Source organism: Balaenoptera musculus, chromosome 20 (assembly GCF_009873245.2).
Source record: "Balaenoptera musculus isolate JJ_BM4_2016_0621 chromosome 20, mBalMus1.pri.v3, whole genome shotgun sequence".
NCBI lineage: Eukaryota > Metazoa > Chordata > Mammalia > Artiodactyla > Balaenopteridae > Balaenoptera > Balaenoptera musculus.
The window spans coordinates 4,713,241-4,734,787 of record NC_045804.1 but is presented as its reverse complement, the minus strand read 5'-3'; the positions used below and the strand labels follow the sequence as shown (position 1 = coordinate 4,734,787).

The 21,547-nt window shown below is 49.4% G+C and overlaps 1 long non-coding RNA gene across 1 annotated transcript; it reads left to right on the top strand.

The window, feature by feature from the left end:
- The first annotated feature begins 29 nt into the window (after positions 1 to 29).
- Positions 30 to 19,441, top strand: LOC118886972. Its single transcript, XR_005017838.1, has 3 exons — positions 30 to 61; positions 10,422 to 10,492; positions 18,387 to 19,441. It is a non-coding gene; the product is annotated as an uncharacterized LOC118886972 (long non-coding RNA).
- Positions 19,442 to 21,547: the final 2,106 nt, after the last annotated feature.

Genomic DNA, 21,547 nt, shown 5'->3' with positions numbered 1-21,547 from the left:
GTGGGGGGTTGGGGGGGTGGGGTGCTGCGGGGAAGGCGGGGGACCCGGGACGTCCAAGTGTGTAAGTTTGCCGTGCTCTGGTAATGTCAGAATTCGGTGCCGTCTCCGCGCGAATCTTTGCGCGCACGCGTGTGTGTGTGTGTGTGTGTGTAGACTAGGATCTCTCCCCACCCCCAAGCATTTCTGTTCGCTGTTTTCTCCGCGGTCCCGGGGACTTAGTCGGAGTTTGCCGTATTCGAAAAGCTGTCGCTCCTGACTTAAATCATAGCCCAGTTTCCGCGCCTGGAGCCGGCCTCCGCCGAAAGCGCTTAGAAATTGTCTTGCGAAGCAAAAGTTTTGGTGACTCAACGCCCGCCGTTCCTCGGTAATAATGCATATAAATAGATTTAACGTGCTCTGGTTCGCCGGGCTGGTGCGGCTGGTCGGGATTCGGCTGCGCTCCTGCAAAGGGAATCAATGAAAACCACAGCGAGGTCCCCGCTCAGGCTGGCGGCTGCGGCAACGCCGCAGCCCCGCGCTCGCGGGAGCCGTCCCGCGCGCCTCACCGACCTTGAACTCTGACAAGTCCTTCTCCAGCCGCCCCCTCCCCAGCCCCCCACCCCGCCGACCCTCCTCCGTGACAGGGCGACTGCTCGGAGGTTCTGCTTTTCACTTCTGGTCGAATCAGAACGCCAGCAGAGTTGCCCCTGGAAAGAGTTTGCATACTGCTCTGGCTTTGAGAAGTCGAACTTTGCGAGTGTGGCTGTCCTGGGCCGCGAGGCTGAGGCCGGTGCCTTGGTTTGAAAAGGCCAAACCAATGGGCACCACTGCAGACAAAACACTCCACTTTGGTGGAGTCGTGCTGCTTGCCTGCTTTCGCCCATTTTTTTTTTTTTTTTTTTTTTACAAAACACCTGGAGCGGTGAAGTGCCTGTCGTCCTGACTTTAGTCGGGTCCTTTCTGACTTGCAGACGTTCGGGAGCTCTGGGGAGGGGGCTGGGGGTGTCTCTGATGTATTTCAAGTGTGATTTGAGCACAGCCTTTGTGTTTACACGAACTGCTTACAGCTTGGTTGGCTCTGTTCTGGGAGAGAAGAAAAATCTTAGTCGCCTGCGGGTTACATGTCTCCAGAATCACAAATAAACGCACAACTGTGGAAAATTCAATTTTAAACGTTCCCCCCACTCCTTTCTGGCTCTCGCCAATGTTCGCCTCCGAATTAAATTATTGTTAGTGTCCATCGGCCCACATCATAGCAAAGACTTCTTATTTCTAATTTGCAAATTGCGGACACTATTGCAAGGTTTCAAAGAATGTTTTCCTTGAAGAATTTTTTAAAATCTCGTTTTAAAAGAACGTCTTTCTGAAGAAGTCAACATTTGTTACAGGAAATGGAACTCTTCAGAAGGTAGTCAGCTACAAACCTGTTAAACAATATTTACTTTTTAAACGAATGTCACTCACAAGTGGATGTCTTTAGTACCCTGTAGCTTGTTTACCCGTTTGAGAGACATCATACAATAGCCTTGTATTCATGGCTCCGTGAATACGCTCGGAAAGTATAAGAACAACTTCGTCCTTTCTTAGGAGAAAAAAATCCCGGTTAGTATGGACTGATTTCTGTATCCTAGGGAGGGGACAGTTGTTAGTATAAACTGTGCCTTCGCAGACACCTGACCCAGGAGGGGACTCAGAGGCCAGAACTTCAGGCAGAAGTTTTAACCAGGCCGTCTGTATTTAGTCGCATTTTATTGTAATTCCCATGTTTACTGGCATAAAGGCAGTGAAGACGACTGTGACTTTAAGATATTTTGGAAGATTTCACTAAATATTTGTCAAGATAAATACGTACACATAATATATTTTTAGTATAATTATGTAATAGGAGATACGTAATATATCGCATTTTAAATCGTAAGTTACCGGGGTGTATCCCTTTTCTGTTCGTTTGATGCCAGCATTTTTGTATCTTTTTGAAAACCTATGGTAAACAATCAGTTGACTTAAAAACGGACTGCAATTTTTAGCTGTATCCAGAGGGGCGCCAAAGCCCAGAAACTGTCTAACACAGAAACTGCGGAAAACTTAGATGGTGGTGGAGGGGGGGTGGTTGTGTTCCATTCAGTCAGGACTGCGTGTTGCTGCTGAGATTTATCTCGGCAGAAAATTCCTTACTCGATATTCCCTCCGTGCGGATCCACCTCTGGGCATCCCAGTTAGGGGAACTGGGAGGTGTGTGTCTATAGGGCACGGGGCAAAAAAAAAAAAAAAAAAAAAGCGTTCGAGATGCCTGACGTTTCTGTTCTGCACAGAACGGGGACACCGAGACCACAATGACCCCGGGCTCCCAGGTGCCAAGCGTTGCCCTCTGCTCGGCGTGCCGGGACCAGGCCAATTCTGACCCGTGGGCACCGTCCATTAGCCAGTGGGGGCGATCCTGCCTTTCTGCAAGCGCTCGGGTGCCAACTCCTCCACCTCTCTGCCGGGGCTCTTCCGCGTCGCCCTTGACCTCCCTAACCTGCCCAGGGAAGAACGCTCGCAGTCCCCGACCGGAGCACCTGAGTCAGAGAGAACCCGAGGGAAAGAAACCCGTTTCACAATGTTCCGCTTATAGATCGGGAAACTGAGGCTGTCGGCCCACTTTCAGCCAGAGCGCTCTGCCTGGGAGCTAAACAGTCTAGTGGGGCTGAGGGAGGAAAAGGACGCAGATCAAGAAAAGGGGCAGGCGATGGACCGCACTCCACGGATCCCGAGTCGCGCGCTTGGGTCCCGCTCCGCAGCCAGCGCCGCGAGGTCTGCCGCCGGGAGCGGAGCCTTGGAGGTGCGAGCGGATCCCAAGGGGAACCTCGGGAAACCGAGGTCTGGGATACCTCCCCCCACCCCACCCCCACCCCACCCCCACCCCCGCTTCTCTCCTCGGCGTCGGGGGCCGGCGCCGGGCTCAATTTCCCCAGCCCGGGCGGCCGATCTCCCTCCGCGTCTACGCGGGAGCCCAGGCAGGAGCCCAGGGGTGCTGGCGCTGAGCAAGTTTCGCTGGCTCGGGGGAGGGGGGGGGGCTGGCGCAAACACCGGGGGTCTGGGGGGGGTTTCCGTCTCGGATGGGGGTGGACGGTGTGGGCGGATGGGTTCCCTTTGCCTGGGGAATTAAGGACCACGACCTCCCTCTACAAAATTCCTTAGCAAAAGTGGGGACTGTGTCTAAATCCGTTTTGTGCAGGGAGGCACGTCCTGGAGGAAATTGGTCGGGGTGAGAGCAGCAGCGTCTCCCAAAGATCTCAGCCCCGGGCAACGTTTTCTACATAAGTGCCCAGGACGAGGGATGCCCCTTCTCTGCGCCAGTTCCCCTGGCCTGGTTCCCTTGAGGTCAAAGACCCCAGTCCCTGGCGGCACCCTCAGGTCCTCTGGCCCTCCCTCCGCTGCCAACCGCTCCTCGGTAATTAGCACTCTTCACTGGGCGTGGATCCTGTCTGCCTGTCGCTCTGCGGGCCCGACACCAGTTCTCTTTGAAAAGGAGCGGCAGGTAAGCTTGTCCCAGGACAAGCGTTGGGCCGGACGGCAACAGCAAGAGGGCAGAGGAAAGTCCCAGGTCGCTTCGTTAGGTACGCAATAAATATCTGTTAACCGGCCAAATAAATGTGATCTTTGGACATCGCAGGCCTCCAGACCTCCCAGCAACACGTTCCATAAACGCATGTGACTGTACGTTTCTCCATGCAAATTTCTCCCCAAACGGGCGCCCTATTCTGGGAGATTAACCGACCAGCGTCACCCAAGACTATAGAATTCCAGCGCCCCTAAAACTGCAGGCCGAGAGGGGCATTTCACTTTTCTTCCCCTCTCTGTTTTCGAAGAGAAAAGGGGGTGAGCTGGACGGGAGGAGGTGTCGGGGGAAGGAGGCACGAGCCGTCAGTGTGCTCCCCGGTGACCCGGCCGGGCCTGGGGCAGCGGCGGCTGCCACCCCGCGCGGCGCCCCGGGGGCGCGGACCCGAGCCAAAGCAAGAGCCTGGAGGAGCTGGCCAGTCCAGGGCTGGCCGGCCATCCGAGGGGGAACGGAGGGGTGGGAGTGGGGGAGTCCCGGTCCCAAAGGGGCTTGGCTTCCGAAGGGAGCGTGCTCTCTTTTTTTAACCTTACTTTTTCGAAAATATCTGGTTTTAGTCAAGGTACAAGGGAGCCGCGCGTCATTCGGATTGCCTCCACGCATCCCTAGGACGGCCTGCGGGAAATTTCCTGGGCCAAGTGTTTTTTGCTTTTTGTTTTTTTGTTTTTTTGTTTTTCCGTCCCTCCACAATTTTCCTCTTTTAAAAACCTCTCAGGCATTTTCAGCTGAAGGCGCTTTTGCCTTGATGTTTCAAAAACACAAATAAAATAAGCGCTCGACGCAGCGGTGCCTCGGTTGCCGAGGGCGCCACAGGGTCAGGGCGCTCACTTCAGCCCCCAGGAGTTTCCTCTGTAGATCAGATTCTCACCTGCCTCCCCTCGGGTCCCCTTTCGGTTCAGGCTGTGTTCGGTCCCAGGGAAGGAACCGACAGAAAAGAGCTGAGATTCTCAGGAGTTTTGTGCCGATTCCCCAAACGGACGGCGGGTTCTAGAGCGAGGACTTAATCTCAGCCTGAGGCGACTCTAACAGCCGCTCCCTCTAAGATGTCCTCAAGGGTGGGCGATTATTTCGGATCTTTATGAATCTGGGAAATGTTTCCATCCAACTACGAAAAGTGAGAAATGGTGTTATTGAACAATCACGCAGGTAACTGTCAGAATTAAAGACAAGTTATCTTGTGTCTTTCTCGCAGTCCTTTTCTATCCCCGGGGCAGAGCGCATCGCCCGGGTTTCTGGCACCTCTACGTTCTCAGGGCCAAGCCGGGCATCCTTCCTGCCGAGACTTGGGCCCCGGTTCGGAGCGGCGTGAGCGAGGCTCAAGGGCAGAGAGCGCAGCTGGGTCGCCTGCCCTCCGGTCCGAGCTCAGGCGGCAGCGGTAGCGCGTTCTGCCCCGAGGGCCCCGGGAAGGCCAAGGCCATGAGGTCAGCCCCCAACTTTCGAGTTTCCCCGGAGTGAAGTCTTAAAGCGGAGGGTTCTCAGAGTGGTGACGTCGCAAAAACTGTAGAGGGTAGGCGGACCAAGAGCCTGGTTAAACAGCCTTGGGGATTCTCCAAGTGGGGGCCACAGGGAACCCGGGGGACCCGCTGGGCTTCCTGCCTTGTCATTGTTTATTTCAAATTAATTTCTTGGTCCGCGTCGCTGTCTGCAAGCCTGCAGGGAAGACAGGCAGCATGATTACCTGATTCCCTCCCGGGGTTGTTTCAAGGGAGGAGCAAGGGGTGTCTCTTGTTCTCTCCCAGCTTCCAATAGGCAGATGAGGCATTTTGAGAAAGCAGGTTCTTTCTTTTCGTTTCCTTTTTCTTTTTTTTTTTTTCTTCTCTCCGTGACATTTTTCTCCCAAGGCCCTTTCACTGATGTAAAAGGAGTAAGTAAACTCTTAAATGCCCCCCCCTCGCCCGCCCTTTCTGACGAGCGTGAGATTTGGCCTGGCATAGATGAGAAGAACAGGGGTTTTGTTGTGTTGATGCTGTCATGGTTGTTTTTTGTATCCTCGCCTTTACATCGTTAAGACCCAGAAAACTCTCACAGTGTCCATGTCTCCATCTTTAGGACAACACGTGTGTACTTCCAATGGGACAGTGCAGATTGCTTCTGTCTCACTGAGTTCTTGGGCTGGAAACTGCTGCTCCCCCAGTTTCCCGGTGGGAGGAAACATGAGAGAAGGCCCAACAGCCTGGACGAGGCAGGAGTGGTGGCAGAAACGACTTCCCTCCCCGGTGCCCCTAAAGCTCACAAAACTGCCAGCTTCGGTTGACAGACGAGGACTGTCCTTTTAGTCTCACCTGCCTTCATAACCACGTGCAACGCAGCGACAAATAGCAGTTCTCCGTATAATTTAAGGGTAGGGTCACTAGAGATTCGGACCTCAGGGCATTTATTATTCTTCAAAAGGGACAGGTAGTCTTAGAGAGCCCTAAATGGAGGCACCTTTTCCTTAAATACTCCCTTTCTGGGAGCAGTGGCGACGTCTCACAGGTTGGGAGGTTGTCCTCAGAAAAGTGGTGTCTGATGGAAGGCGGGTTCTATCTCCACTAGGAAAGGAAGGTAGGGTGGGTAGTCTTGGCTCACATGCTCTATCCTGGCTTTAACCCCCTGCCTCCAGGGTCTGCTCCCCCCCAGAGGCCTGGCCTGGGAAGGAGCCCCGAATCCAGCTGTTGTCTGAACCTCAACTGTCCTAAACGCATGAGGTATCATGGGCAGCAAACCAGGTGCCTCTGGTGCTTGCAGATTTCCAAGGTGTGGGTGACCCCGGGCGGCTGTGCGGGGACGGGCTCCGTAGGTCTGAGTGTTGCCTCCAGGACCCCAGATAGTGGAGTACAGTTCTGGAGGAAGTACAGCGCAGTGGGGACATCTTGTTCTCTCCATTCCCATACCCTTTCCGGTCATTCTTTCCCTTGTCATCTCTGCCCCAGAGAGCCCAACCTTAGTCATCCTCAGCCCCCACATAAATCAGTTCAGTGGACATTGCTTGATGGGCCTGCTATGTGCCTGAACATCCAAAGGGGACAAGATTGGGTCCCTGCTGTTGTTGTCTCCTGGTCTGGTTTCCATCAGAATTCAGCCTCTGAATTCCACCCATTCCCTGCTTTGTCCTCTGGACTCACTATGTTCTGAGATCTGCTCTCTCTGCCTCTGCCATGGTTTCCCCTCTTCCTGCCCTGAAAGAATGCATGGGTCACAGAGAGCTACTTCCCATCCTTGCTGCTCCATCAAAGTGCTGAGGGAGAAGTGGTTCTAAGCTCCTGGCTCAGTGTACGATCCCTTTCCATCTCCTCCCTCTTGCCCCCAGAGCTCACCTATCTCCTTCTGTCCCCGCTGATCCTGTTCTGCCCTGTGCCTCAGCCATCATTTTCCCCGCCCCGCCCCCCCCTTTCTTGGTCCAAGCCCAGAAATGCCTTGTAGTGTGGGGTATACGCTTCACTTTCTCTTTGGAGGACATCTGCCAACCAGCACAGTGGTGATGACAGTTTCCAGATGATTTTCCAGGAGCAAAGAAATCTTCTGAGGGAGGAGAGGGTGGCATTGGCCAAACGCTGAGTGGGCTGAACATTGTGGTTCCGGAGAGGCCCAGGAAGGTGGGGTTTTGTGAGGCTCCAAGATTTCTTTTTCCCCTTTCGATTCTGCCTAAAGCAAAAGTCACTAATTGCTTTTTATTTTCCTGGCACGGAGGAGGCTCTCTTGATTCTGACTCTCCTCCAGGAGCTTAGATCTGAGGAAAGCGGGGTTTCACAGTGATATTGGTGGAGGTGTTTGCCTCCAAGCTCACTTCCTCAGCTCAGCAAGGTCTGAGACCTGCTTTAGCCAAGTCTTGGGTTAGTATCAGCCAAGAGGACCGGACAGGTTAGGCAGAGGATGGCAAGAACGGTCACCGACCCCTTCCTTTGTCCCCAGGCTTCGCCAGCCCACTTCTGCCAAGGGCACTTTGATTTTCAGTCAAACAAACCAGGAAGTGAGAGTGAGGCTGCATTTGAGACTTAAGAATGGGTTCAGAGAAAAGACCAGGTTCTCTTTTGATTCTAAGAAATCCCAAGCAAAGCTTCCTTGGAATTTCCTTAGAAAGAATTATTGATTTGCCTTCATTTGCTCATTCCTGAGAGTAGTCCTAATTCCTCAGGTCTTTTCCATGTTTTTTGGTTGTTCCTCAATGACTCATGTATTGAACCGGCCCAGCCTTCCTGGATTTATGTACTGGCTTATCCCTCATCTTCAGGAGTTTCCTTTCTCATGGACTGGGGAGCCTTCCTTACGCTTGCCGGCAGCACACCTCTCCCTTTTCAGGGAAAGGTGTCTCTCTCAGATAAAAGCTGCCCTCATCTACTGTTCTCTTGGGAAAGATGTGAGCCTTATTCAGACTATGGAGTAAATGACTATATACTTAGTATATTCTTGGTCTCAGAGGTAGCCAGACGTTAACAGGAGATAGAGATCCAAGGTCTTCACAGATCTAACCCCTCTGTGAAGACTTGAGGTCTCCCCAGGAATGGATATTTGCTCTTATCTCTCTGTTTTTATAACATTTTGTTCATGCCTCTTTGTGTTGTCATTTGTCCTTTGTGTGGATATGTTTACCGTTAAACTGTGATCTCCTTGAGGACAAGTACAGAGTGTTATTCTCTTTGTATCCCCAGTCTATATGCCACAAAGACTCTGCCGAATAAAGATTCATTTAGAGAATGAATGACCAAAACTTAGCCACAGCAATGAATATCTAATGGTAGATTTCTGCTAGTCACGTGGTGGGACACCTTGGCTGGTCGGATGAGATATCTTTATAGCTCCCCTCCAAAATGTGTCCCGTAGACGGCTGCCTATGCCACTCACAAGGAAGTCTGTCCTTGTTCTGGAATCCTCTTTTAAATTTCCTACCCTCTGACTTCTTCCTATAGGAAAGAGTGTTGGAGACATGCCTTTGGAGAATTTTTGGAGTGATGGATGTAAAGCTTTTAGATTACAATCTTTGTACATTTCTGGCCTGGATTTACAGGTTCTGAGAAAACAAACCACAAACTGAAATCATTATTAACATATCAGAACCTCTAAAACCCCCAGACCTTGCTACCCAAATATACAAGGATAATAAATATTTTTCTCTTCCTGGTTTTCTTGCTTGCTTTTCTAAGCATGAGGTACAGTCCTTTTCATGGATGAGCCTCTCTCGCGGTGTGGCTGCCTGTGGAATGAATGGTGGGCGGGGAGAGTGGGGAAGGGGGGTGGTCCAGAGCAGAGCAGACAGTTATGACCTGGCTTTCCTCTGCAGCTCCCCTAAGAAAGGCATTTTCTTTCCTCTGCCAAGGGCGCTGCTGTTTGTTTGGAGAAGGAGGGCTGTGGGTATGGAATTAGGGGTGTCATGTGGGCTGCACATGTGGCTGGAGCTACCTGAAATCTGCAGGCTAATCAGTCCCAGGAGCCCCAGGAGCACAAATCCCTTCCCTACTCCTCTTTGGGGGCGGGGGGGATTTAAAGGGAAAGAGAGAATGAAAGTGTGTGTAACGTGGATGTACGATGTCTAGGGACTTGGGGGACTCTTGCGGTAATGTTTGGACCTAACACCCTACATCCTCTCCAACCAAAGGCACTTGAAAAACAAAATCACCCATCTCCACCCCTGCCCCTCATTCCAAACAGTGACTAACTTGGAGGAAGAAGAAGGGGAGAAGGAGAGGTAGAGGGCAAGGAGAAACAGGAGGAGGAGAGAAACTGGAGCTTTGGGAACTATTGCACTGGCTTGAGGGTGGGGTGGGGCAGGGTGGGAGGAGTTAATTTCAACATGTATTTATTTAGCTATTAAGTGTCAAAGTGTCACGGCTCTTTGCTCTTCCTGGGTGAAAATTGGTGCCATAGGGGTGGGGTGATGCAGTGAGGGGTCGAGGATGGGCATTCTCTTCCAGCCAGTGGGCGCCACCCCGGGTAGGAAATGTGGGGTTCCCGGCTTAGGGAAGAGAAGCCTCCAGTCTGTTTAGAGCCTGTATTCTCCCTACTCAGTGCACTGTGTCCATTTCCATCCACACTGTGATTTCCATCACTCCGCCCCACAAAACCAGCACCTACCCGGACTCACCCATCGTAGCTCTACGCGGTTCCCTCCGAACGCCCATTCACACGCTGCGGAATCACTCGCTCCGGGGCAGGAATCCTGGGGGTTCACACTCTATCCCCTCTCTCTTTTTCTCCCACGCGCACGCGTACATGCGCACACACGCGCACACGCGCACACACGCATCACTCTAAAGAATCGGCTCTTGTGCCTTCTCACTTGTTACTGAAAAATAATTTCACCGCTAATGAATACTCCTTGCGGCTGCTTCCTGCTTCTGCTTTTGAAGTGCCCTTACATCCACTCATCAGCTGTATTCCCTGGACATGTTTAGGACGCTGTGAGGGGAAGAAATTATTCTCCCTGCTTTTTCGTGTTCAGAAACAGAAGCCCTGAAAAGAGCGTGTGGCTTGCTCAAGGTCACGCAGTTAAGGGGAGAGGCAGGTCCCTGGATCCCGTGTTGCCAGGGTCACATCTGCCTCCCCTGGCGCGTCCCACACACGCAGAGTGCCACACACCGCTGTTTCCACGGAACTCTGGCTCCCAGGCCCGCAGGCCGCCTCGTGCAAGCAGACCGCTCCCCCACGTTCTCACTGTTCCCCCGGAGATCTCCTTGGGCTCTGGCTCTTTTCTGGGTCACGCGGAGAGACGGGGGGCTCTACCCTTTTGTGAAATGTGTCTCTGATCTTATCTCCTCCCTTCTCCCCTAATCAGGGTTTGGCCACCTTTGTCTCACAGGAGCAGAGGACAAAGTGTGACTTGAACCTTGCACATCTGACCTGTCTTTCCTCCTCTTCATTTCCTTTTCAGGAGAACCTCTCTGTGTTTGCAGAAGTGGTGCCTTGGTTGACATCGTTTCACAGCCGTCATTTCACTCTGAGGTGTGTTGGGATTTCTTTCTTCTCTGGGTTGGGTGGCAGCTTTTTTACATCTTGATCCAGGCTTGTCCAGGTTTTCAAAATCATTTTATTCAACATAGCAGAAATGGGAGGTCACTGTCCCCCTAATCCTGGAGAAGTCCTCACCATTCTGGAAGGCAGGGCCCTGTGTCATCACCCTGTCCCTTTTTGCTCCACTGGGTCATTTATTAATAAGAGAAGTGTTTGCAGAGCCCTTACCATGTGCTTGGCAATCTGGTAAGGGCTTTACCTGGATATGTCACCTGTATCCCCCCAAGAAAACCTTTCATGGTACTTCTTCCTTTCCCCCATTTAATAGATGAGAAAGATAAGGTTTAGAATGGTTAAGTCACTTGTCCAAACTTTTACAGCTCTAAGGGCAAAGGGCGAAAAACCCACACTAACAGCAACAGTGAAACAAGAAAACAATAGCCACCAACGCTTGGATGCTTATTGTGTAAAAACTCAGAAGACCAGATGGGCTATGCCATTGTCATCTCTCTTCTCCAGTGGGGGAAATTTTACCCATAGCCTTGTTTCTTTTTGGCCTTGCCTTATTTCCTTTGGACTCTGTGTTTTATGAGGCAACCCAGATTTGGGGACAAAAGTTCCCAAACAAGGCTGTCAGTGGAAGAGAAGGGCTTGGGAGGGAAGAGGGGCTGCTGGGATTTCTGACTCTCAAGTGGCTGTCTTGCGTTTTGCATTAAGTCACGGCTGATTCAGTAACCTGGTGATCTCACTTCCCATTGGTACTCGCTGTTTGCCTTATAGCCATTCTCCCCTCCTGCCCAGACCCTGGAGAAGGACAGTGTAGGAGAAGAATGCATTCTTTCGGGGAGGAATCAAGATTAGAATCCTCTGGTTCAAACTTGGTCTGTATGAGAAGACATTTCATTTGTACAGCAAAGATTGATGTTTGAGACTTGATGGTGTACAGCACGTGGGGAGAGGGTTGTGATGCTGGTTTAAGGAAAGAGGAAACTGATGCTCCAAAGAGGGGGGTGGGCAGATGCTGCAGAGACTTGGAGCTCAGATTCCCTGATGGTGTCCTTTCCACCGTTCTCTAGCGTTTTCTCTATGGAGGAGCCAGATTAGAATTCAACTGGGCTCAGTCTTCATTTTTGGCAATCATTCCGGTATAATTGGTTGGAAAAAAGGAAAGGTGGGTAAAGGTGATTGCACAGGACTATCTCCAGAGAGTATACAGAAAGGGACAGAAGACCTCAAGAGAAGAACAAAGATCAGTTATTTTAGTAGCACATTTTATTAATTTATTTTAAAAAACATTTATTTATTTACCTATTTATCTATTCATATGGCTGCGCCGGGTCTCAGGTGCAGCAGGCGGGATCTAGTTCCCTGACCAGGGATCGAACCCCGGCCCCCTTAACCGCTGGACCACCAGAGAAGTCCCTAGTAGCACATTTTATTGATGTTTCCTGAGCTCAGATCCTTCTCAGGGGAGCCAGGGAGTCTAGTGGGGATGAGAACAATGACAGATTGAAACGTTAGGACTCCGGCCTCTGGGAAGCATCCAGTACATTCTAACGATGACACAGAGCCCTTTAAAAAAGCATCGCACATTCACTCCACAAACATTTCACGAATGTCTAAGAGAGGCCTGGCTTGTGCTACACAACTACCCAAATGGACCAACTCAAGGCAACTTCATTTCTTAATCCATCATGTCAGGCTGTGCTGCTCTCTTAGCTGAAGCCCTTGCCCGTCCAGCCTTTTGCAAAGAAATGCCGCTTTGGGGACCTGATTTTTTAAAAAAAGCAACACGTCCGTGCCACATAACTGGACACTGCCCTCTGCCTTCCCCGCGTGTGTCGGACACTCGTCATAGTCTTTTTCTAGTCTGTGGCCACAGGGGTTTCCATGGATGGTATAAAGTGCTTTGTGTATTGGAAACTGTGAATAAAAAGGTAGGGGGGAAGAAAAAAAAAAGACTAACCCTCAAGCTCACCCAAACCCTAAACCTCAGACTCTTGGAAGGAACCAGTGGTGTAAAACTGTCCCAGACTGCAAACATACCGTCAGCAGGGAGCCGTTTCCGAAGAGACTGGTGTTTCTGCCACTATGGAGGCCTGGGCTGGCCCGTCCACACCAAGGAGTTGAGATCCTTTTTTAAGTTTCTGAAAGCAAGACGCTCTCTTCCTGCCACAACCCTCACCCCGCCCCCCCACCCCTCCAGCCCCGCCCCAAACCTCCCTGCCTCCCTGGAGGATGGCCCTCTCCTCCAGGGGCTCCTGGCTGCCCCCCAGCAAGAGCTGACACCAGCCTGCCCTTGGTAGCACTCACCGTTCCTGCCAGCCCTTATCTGGGAGAGTAGAAGCCCTACCTTTCAGATTCCCCACGGTTTCTAAAAGAAGGTATTGTTATTTTCTCAAAACTGCCCAGGTTAGGAACAAAGGCAGACTCTGGATCTTCTTTGAGCAGGAGTGAGTTGAATTGGCATTCCTTTAAAATGGCTTGTTATTACAGCCGATTTCTGCTAACAATTACCTGACAATATAGAAAGGGATCTGACTCCTTTAGGGTCCTGTTGGGTTTTGCCTTTTCTCTTTTTCTTTTCGTGGAGCCTTAAAAAAAATGCATACTCGCAGCTTAGACGGGCCTAGTGTATTTTCATCCATGACGTCTGGGGAGATCTTACTGACAAATAATTATTTTATACAGATGTGCGTGCGTGGCTATGTGTCTGTGTGTGCGTGTTCTCTGAGAAAAGAAAATAGGGATAATTTCTTTCTTTTTATAATCAAGTTGTCGCTTCTTGAGAACAGGATGGTAGAAGAAAAAAAAAAGAAAGGAGTGAGGTGCTGAATTTTGGAAACAGAGAGAGAGTGTGATAAGGGATGGTTTGCTTCACAAGCGGGTTTAGCATTTTTTATCTGATTTGAGCAAATGCCTTGAAGGTAATTGGTGCTCAACAAATATTTGTTGAAGGGAATTGCACCTGCTATGCTTGATACGTTTAAGTGAAAGGAAGTCCAGATTGTGTGCTGGAATTGGTTAGGTAGGAGAAAAAATGTTTCACTGACGATTTGGGAGATAGGAGAGTTCTGAAGATTCTAATGCAACAGAGCTTGAGGGGATGGTCAGTATATTCGGTTAAACCTAAAAACTAACTTTTACCAACACAATGCAACGTCCATATAGCTTTCCGTTAATAATCCTAAACCCAGGGTTCCTTAGACCAAAAATGTGACCTCTGTGTTCCTGTAAATATGTTGTGTGACCTTTTGAAGAAACACTTTGCTTCTCAAGGAGCCTGTTTTCTCCTGTTAAAAATGAGAAGTTGCCTTGTCTGAGTTTCCATTGATATTTAAGCGGCGTTGCCTCAGGCTTACTAGGGACTTTGACCTCTGAGATAAGAGCTGGATTTAAAAAGCCAATCCAAACAAGCACCTGGCATTATGAGCATTGTTATTCCATTAGATCTATTTGTTTGATAGAGAAGCTTGGGGTGGAATTGGTGGGTGCCCTAAATGCCCTCGCCTGGTGAGAGGTAAGATACTCCATAAATGTCTCTTGCAGCCCAACCAACCTCCCAACTCAGTAGACAACTAAACAGAAAATTCCGTGAATACCAGGAGATTGGGTTGTTTGGGGATGGATGGAAGCTCTCTTGAGACTTCCGACTGATACTAGCCCTTTCAGAGGCAATACGTGTCTAGAGGGGGTCAAGTCCCTGTAAGACTCTTTGTAATATGAGCCTCATCCCAAACGCTCAGAATCCTTTTTGATGAGGATGGATTTGATCTCAGATAGAGGGTTGTGTTTGTTTGTCTCAACCAAAACCAACGTGTCACCTTCCCCTCTCACCCCTTTGTTCCCACCTTCCCGGCTCCCTCTGGCGGGGCCCACACGTTGATTTTCATTTTCAACACTTAGAGCCTGACTTAGTGATCTAAGATCACTGACTCAGAAAATGGGAAAGGTCAGTCTGACTAACACCTCACCCAGCGTCCTGGGATTAGCATCCAAAACAAACAGATCGGAGATGGCCTGTAGGCTCCCAAGAGATGATTCCCATGTGTGAGACAGCCTGGGAGAAACGGATGGCGTTTCTCAAGCTCACTGATGTCACTCAAGTTCATGATCCAGGGCTTCACCTTATTGAGGTTGGGGGTTGGGATCCTACTGGAAGAACGGAAGAACTGGGCTGGTGGATTAAAAAAAAAAAAAAAAAAAGGAGGGGGAGGGAGAGGAGTTCTTCCTGCTAATCAAAGGAGAAACCAAATAAAACGAAGCAAGTCCAAGAAAAATACAACGCTGTTGTTTTGGGGGCATAAGATGCTGGCTCGGAGGCTTCATTGAGTAATCCAAGTCACACCCTTTCTCTGTGGGACTGAAGGAATGTTGGCTGTTTCTCTGAGGCAGGTGGGAGGTGGGTAGACAGGTCTATGGAGATGAGAATTTCTTGGAGCCAGAGCTCTCTGAACATCTCGTGGCCTTGTAGCTGGGAGGCTGGGACACAAAGAAGCAGGAATGTGACGCTGAATTAGAGCCAGGGAGAAGCGACCATGGTCAGAGATGAGGGGGAGCAGAAAAAGGTAGAAGAAAACTAGGAAGGAGCAGGGGAAATGACCTTGTTCCTTTCTGTTCTCATCTGAACAGGGCTCCTATGTCCTCAAGAGCCCCTTGGCTCCCTTTCACAAAACCATAGGGCGGCTACCCAGGGAGAGGTAGCGTGTCTGGGTCTGGGGTGCGACGGGAAGCAGGAAGTACCAGTCATTTCACAAGAAGGCTTGACAGTGGAGAGAGAGCCAGCAAAAACTGGCAGACCCCCAAGGTGGGGGAAGAACGTCTGGCCCGGCCTGAAGAACATTTGGCTTCACATAGTTCTGTGAGTATGTTAAAAAAAAAAAAGCAGTCCACGAAGTTGTTCTGCCAGCCCACCTAAAGCATCACTTTCTCTCGCCCGTCCTTGATTGTTTCTCTACGAGGCCACGTCAGCTGCTGGCGGTGAACTTCCACGGCCCAAGGAAGGATTAATGTGCCCAGATGACTTGTCAGGAGAGTCCTTCCCAAAGCAAGTTCTTAAATATAATTCTCATAAATGTGTGTAGGCTCCTGATGGACACTGCTACCTCATTTCATCCCTCCTCCCCCCCCTCACTCCTTCTCCTTCTCTTTAGATTTTAGCAAGAACCCTTGTATGGTTGTAGACACAGCTCTGGAGTTGCTTGTGACTCTACTTTGGGGAGAGTTTCACGGTTTGATCAGTTGGTGGTCCCTTTCATTCTGAACATGTCCATCTGTTCTGTGAACCTTTGTCTCTCTCCTGGGCTGGGCATCTCTTAGCCAAACTCTAACTTTTCTTCTTCAACTACTAATGGCAAAGACTCAGAAGATGCCCCTTCTTTTTCATCTGATGCAAAATGTATCAGATTCATCAACAGTGTCCTATCTTGGTGCATCTGAAACTGCACTCTTTGAGAAAGACAATGTCATTAGCATGCTTTCAATTGTTTCCAAAACGCTTGTTCTCCAAGGATTTGTTTCAGTTCTCGAGTCTCTGGACTTATGCAAATGGGCGTTATTCCTTATCTAACGCACAGCAGTACTCTGGATTCAGAACTCATAAATTCTCTCTCTCTTTTTTTTTTTTTTTTTTTTGTTTGATTGACTTGCTCTGTGACTTTAGAAAAGCTATACCACATCTCTGGGCTTCAGTTGCATCTCTCACTCAAAGGCAGTTCTTCATCAAAAGTTAGCATGCACTCACTCTTCTTTTGCCTTTCCCAAGGCCAGAAGACTGACCTTAGCAATCTCTGACATGCTCCCTTATGGAGGAATCTGGTTAGAGTTGTGTGTGAAGGAGCTTAGAAGGAGGGAAGGGTTGGAAACTGTCAAGAGCTTTTTGGCCTGAAAGATGGCAATCCATTTGCTTAAGGAATCCCATGCCTTCCCCTAGAAACAGAGAAGAGCTAATCATTTGTGGGGCATGAGCCTCAGAACTCTCAGGGTTTCAAATTTGTATGGCAGACGCCACGGAAAATACCTTTGGGCTTAACAGATGAGAGATGAGTCCGCCTGGAAACATTTCCACGATGTAAATAGCCATGTTTACAGCAGGGCATATGGACAGAGTTTAGATTTGATAAATTTCCATCACTTAAAAAAAGAAAAAAAGGGTGATCCAGCCAATAAAAGATATACCTTAACAAGTGCTGGTGTCTGAATTCTATTTGTCTGATACAGCATGGCCTTACCCAACTACGGCATTTTAACATTCTCTGGTTCCTATCACAACCGTACTATCCAGTTTTCTGAATTTAAAATCTGAGCACTCAAAGCAGTGCTTTGCAGAAAGGTCTTTGCCAGCTAGACAGAAAACAGCTCTCCAGGGGACCCTGGGTTTGGGGGGGGCGGTGGGTAGCATCCCTAGTGCTCCGGCAATAGTAATGGCCTCAATTGTTAAAAGAATGGAGTACAGGAATCCAGGGCAATGAGAAGCACTTATTGTTGGCTATGTTCTCGTCTATAACCGGGTGCTGATTGGGGACCCTTTCTAAAAATACTACTGCTGCTAATACTAATCCTTGAATTAGTCATTGAAAAGCCACAGTGAGTAAAAACTTTGTACTAAATATGCCATGCTCACGATGGCTCCTTTTACAAGGGCACCACAAGGTAGAGGACCTGGATGTCCAGCCTGATTCTCTACAACGGGAGGCAACACTAGGGCCCCTCTCACAAGGCCACATGAGCATCTGAGCTAGCGGATGTCATGTGGAAGGGTTCCTGGAGTCTAATAAATGCTCAGCCTAGGTTCATTGGGTGAGCTCTCTGCCCATCATAAATTGAAGGCAAACTGAGGCTCAGAGCAAGACAATAACACATCCAGGTTCACACAGCTGGTAAGTGGAAGGGTTGAGATCAAAAACCAGATCTGTGTAGAACAGTAACCCAGGCTCTTCTCCCTTCTGAAAGAGGAAGGCCAGAAGCCCTGGAGATCACCTTGAAGAACCACAGAGTACTGATTTCCCGTGTCATAGGTTTCCCATGAAAAGTCTCTTGAAAAAAGTGGCTTGGAGAAGAGGGTAGGAATACAAGAGCCATGCAGGAGAAGGGCAATAACTTAAAAATATGTCTCATGTGTTGTTACTGGGTGATTCTTTCAAATTTTCTGGATATTTGAGATTTTCATAATAGAATGTAGGGGAAAATAGGGTGCATTGGAAGCAAGATGAGCTTTGTGCAGAGGGCAAAAAGGGCCTTTGCCCAGCAATACAAACTGTAATCTCAGCATTTTCTAGAGGCAAGAAAGAACAGCAGTGACCTGGGGCTCTGAGCACCTTTTCTGGGGGCTCAGCTCCTGAGAGTTGCTTGGCCTGATTCAGAAGACATCTGCCCAAGTGGGTAGATAGGTTCTAAGGAACAAAAAGCCTCTTTTCCCAGAACCTTGCTGCTCTCCGCATTACATAATGTAGAGTTATGTGCCTGCTGTGAGGTTGGCAGGAACCCGAACATGATATGCTGACAATACATGGAGTCTTGCATGCAAACTTTGTTTATATGCTGGGCCCCCCCCTGAGTCTGGGGGCAGGTAGCCGCCTGCACCACCTCCATCAGAGCCGGGAAGAGTCGGTATTTTATGAACGATCATGTTTATTTTGCTAACTCTGTTGGCCATTGTGAGTTTGGTTAAAGCAAAGCCCTGTAAAGGGATGGAGAAAGCATCCTTTGATAGAGAGGCAACTGCGTTTCTATGTGCAGCTTCCTTGTCAGATGGCATCCCTATCCACGAAGGAGGGCCCACCTACGTCAGAAAGGAGACTAGAGCTCTCTTTTGAGGCTTTAACTCATGGCTTAGATGTTTTGTTTTTATGCCGATTGAAATATTTAACCAAGTTTTCTGTCAAAGTTGGCTGCTGGCGTCGGAGAACGGAGAAGTGGAATTCCGTCCTTGAAGGAATAGCAGAAAGATGCAGTCCAATCTCTCACTTCCAAGCCATCGGATCTGAGTGGGAAAAGAGATCAGCCCTTCTCAAGAAGCCTTCCCCATCCCAGCCAAGAGGGAGTTCGGGCCTCAGGTCGGGGCAGGTACCCATGAAGCAGCCAAATGTTTGCAAAACAAGCAGCAGGATGAAGAGACTCAGTCTCCAGAGACATCCCAAGGTTGCCACAGTCTTGGGAGGGGCGATGGGAGCCGGGGCCAGGAGGCAGACCTGCCTGGGAAGAGCACGGTCCCCTCCGCTCACCGCCTGGGATGCCGTGTGCCGAGCAAGGAAGGGCTAACTGGCTGGGATAATTGTCCAGTGTTTATATTTGAAAAGGGATACTACACTTCCAGGATAATTCCCTCCAGCCTCCTCTTGGGCTAAGATTTCCAATTGGTCTAGAATCTTGAAGAGAAATCAGGGGCTGATTACCTGGCTGAGTGGGGTGCAATCACACCTTTCAATACTAATTATCTGCTCCTTGAGCTCAATGACATTGAGCGTCCGGGCTCTGGCTGGGGCCAGCCTTGCTCAGTGGTTTGCATCACTGGCTTAAGACAATGATTTGAACAGACAAAGTGCCCGCACGATGCCTTGATAAGCAGGAAATGAACGCTTGTTTGCAAATAAGATTGGGAAATGTGATCGGCTTCTTGTTCTGCATCAGTCTTTGGGTAACTAGCCTTTACTCATGTAGAAATAATATGTTAGAAGACACGGAGAAAGGGAGCCTTTTTGTATGACCCTCCCCTGAAACTTTCTGTACCCGAAGCCAGGCAGAAGTAAATGAAATTGTTGTTTTGTGCGCTTTTTATCCCCCTGAAACTATTCTAGCTTGAATGTTTCTTTGTGAGGATTTGGGGAAACGGGTAACGATTTGATATGAAACTTTTTCAGCGTTGGGCCTTATTCACATACATGTCTTTTCCTAGATGCCTGTTTCTGTTCTCAGCCTTCTGTGACCACTTCCCCCAGGAAGCCTTCCTTTGCTGAATAGAATAAAATGTTTATTTCTACTTGGATGCAGCTACATCAAGGCTCCTTAGTGTTACATAAACAGCTTTGGCGTGGGATTATTTGAGGGGTGTATTACTCTGTAACTGAAGTGCATTATGAGTGTCTGGAAGCTCATGGAGGTTTAAGATGTGGGTTGGGTGAAGGTAGAGAGATTATGGGCCAGTTACCCATTGGAGCTGCCTGCGTTGGTGTCCATTTTAATGTATCATTTCTCATGAAGGAGTATTGGGCGCAAAGAATAGATGTTCACGGTCTTTAATCTTTGGGGAATGTCACTTTCAAATCTTGGCCTCTTGATCCTAAGTTAGAGAAGTCTAGTGTTATGGGTTGAATTGGGTCCTCCTAAAAGATGTGGAAGCCCTAAGCCCTGGTACCTCAGAATCTGGCCTTACTTGGAAATAGGGTCATTGCAGATGTAATTAGTTAAGATGACATCACACTGGAGTAGGGTGGGCCTGAGATCCTATAGGACTGGTGTCCTTTTAAAAAGGGGAAATTTGGGGGCTTCCCTGGTGGCGCAGTGGTTGAGAGTCTGCCTGCCAATGCAGGGGACACGGGTTCGAGCCCTGGTCTGGGAAGATCCCACATGCCGCGGAGCGACTAAGCCCGTGCGCCACAATTACTGAGCCTGCGCGTCTGGAGCCCGTGCTCCGCAACAAGAGAGGCCGCGATAGTGAGAGGCCCGCGCACCGCGATGAAGAGTGGCCCCCGCTTGCCGCAACTAGAGAAAGCCCTCGCACAGAAACGAAGACCCAACACAACAAAAAAAAAAAAAAAAAAAAAAAAAAAAAAAAAAAAAAAAAAAAAAAAAAAAAAGAAAGGGGAAATTTGGACACAGACATATATATACAAAAGGAAGATACAGGGAGGAGAAAGCAGAGGATTGGACTGATGCATCTGTCAGCCGCGGAACACCAGAGGCTACAGAGGCTGGGCGAATGACATGCAGCACACCCTTTCCTAGTGCATTCAGGGGGACCATGGCCCTGCTCAGACAATGACTTTGGACTTCTAGCCTCCTGAACTACGAGACAATACATTTCTGTTGTTTTAATCCACCCAGTTTGTGGCACTTCATCACAGCAGCCCAAGGAAACTGATACACCCAGCTTCTACAGACCCAAATACTTCGGATGGGAATAGAAATGTCAGCCTCCCCAGACCAAAGAACACATACGTCCTTTGATTTTCCAACTTGGGAAGTGGGAGGTTCTCGGTCGGTGATGACTGACGTCTCAGAAGTGCCTGGCCTACCTTGAGGGTGTTTGCGTTTCAGGGGACTGAATCAACTTGAAGCAAGCCTCAGGCCACATTACTAACAGGGGTCAGGATGCAGCTGAGACGGCCGTATGCGAGGATGGATTTCCACTTTGAATCTCTCCTTCATCCTCTTATCATTACTCCCTTCACCCTGGAACGGCAGCCAAGAGATAAACACTCAGGACTGGGGCTCACTTTACAGTCAAGGCTGGTTAAAGCCACAGACGGTTTTCATGGATTTTTCTTACCTACTTGACCAATCTTACGGCCCTTTGAAATAGATTAGAGTGTTCCCTTTGGCAGTCCTCCCATGCAACTGCCCCCAAAAGTAACTGGAACTCAGGGGAAGTGGAGACCCTCTGGGCTGAAAATAGCGAGTGTATTTCACCTTCATCTTTCGGTTACTATCCTGAGATAGTCCTGATGTGTTTGTCTACTTAGCTTCTGCTCTGTGATGGGGAAGACCACCAGGGAGGAGATTTCTCTTGCCCAGGCCCTTGCTTTTTGCCATCTTAGTGTTTAAAACCTTTGAACCATAGAGCTCTAAGGACCCTCAGAGATTAATATTAAAGCTTCCTTATTTTTACTTGAGAAGCTGAGTTCCAAAGAGTGAATCCAACTTGCCCAAGATGCTCTTGCCTTAAAGTGGACTTTGAATCCACGTATTCGGAACCTTTCTCTTTGTTTCGTACCATGTCTCTATTCCTTCCTTTTCTCTGGAAGGTTCAAGGCTTGCCTCATGATTTGAGAATTCCTCAGTGTTCTCTCTTCCCCAAGCTCCCATCCCTCCGCCACCAGACCACACAAG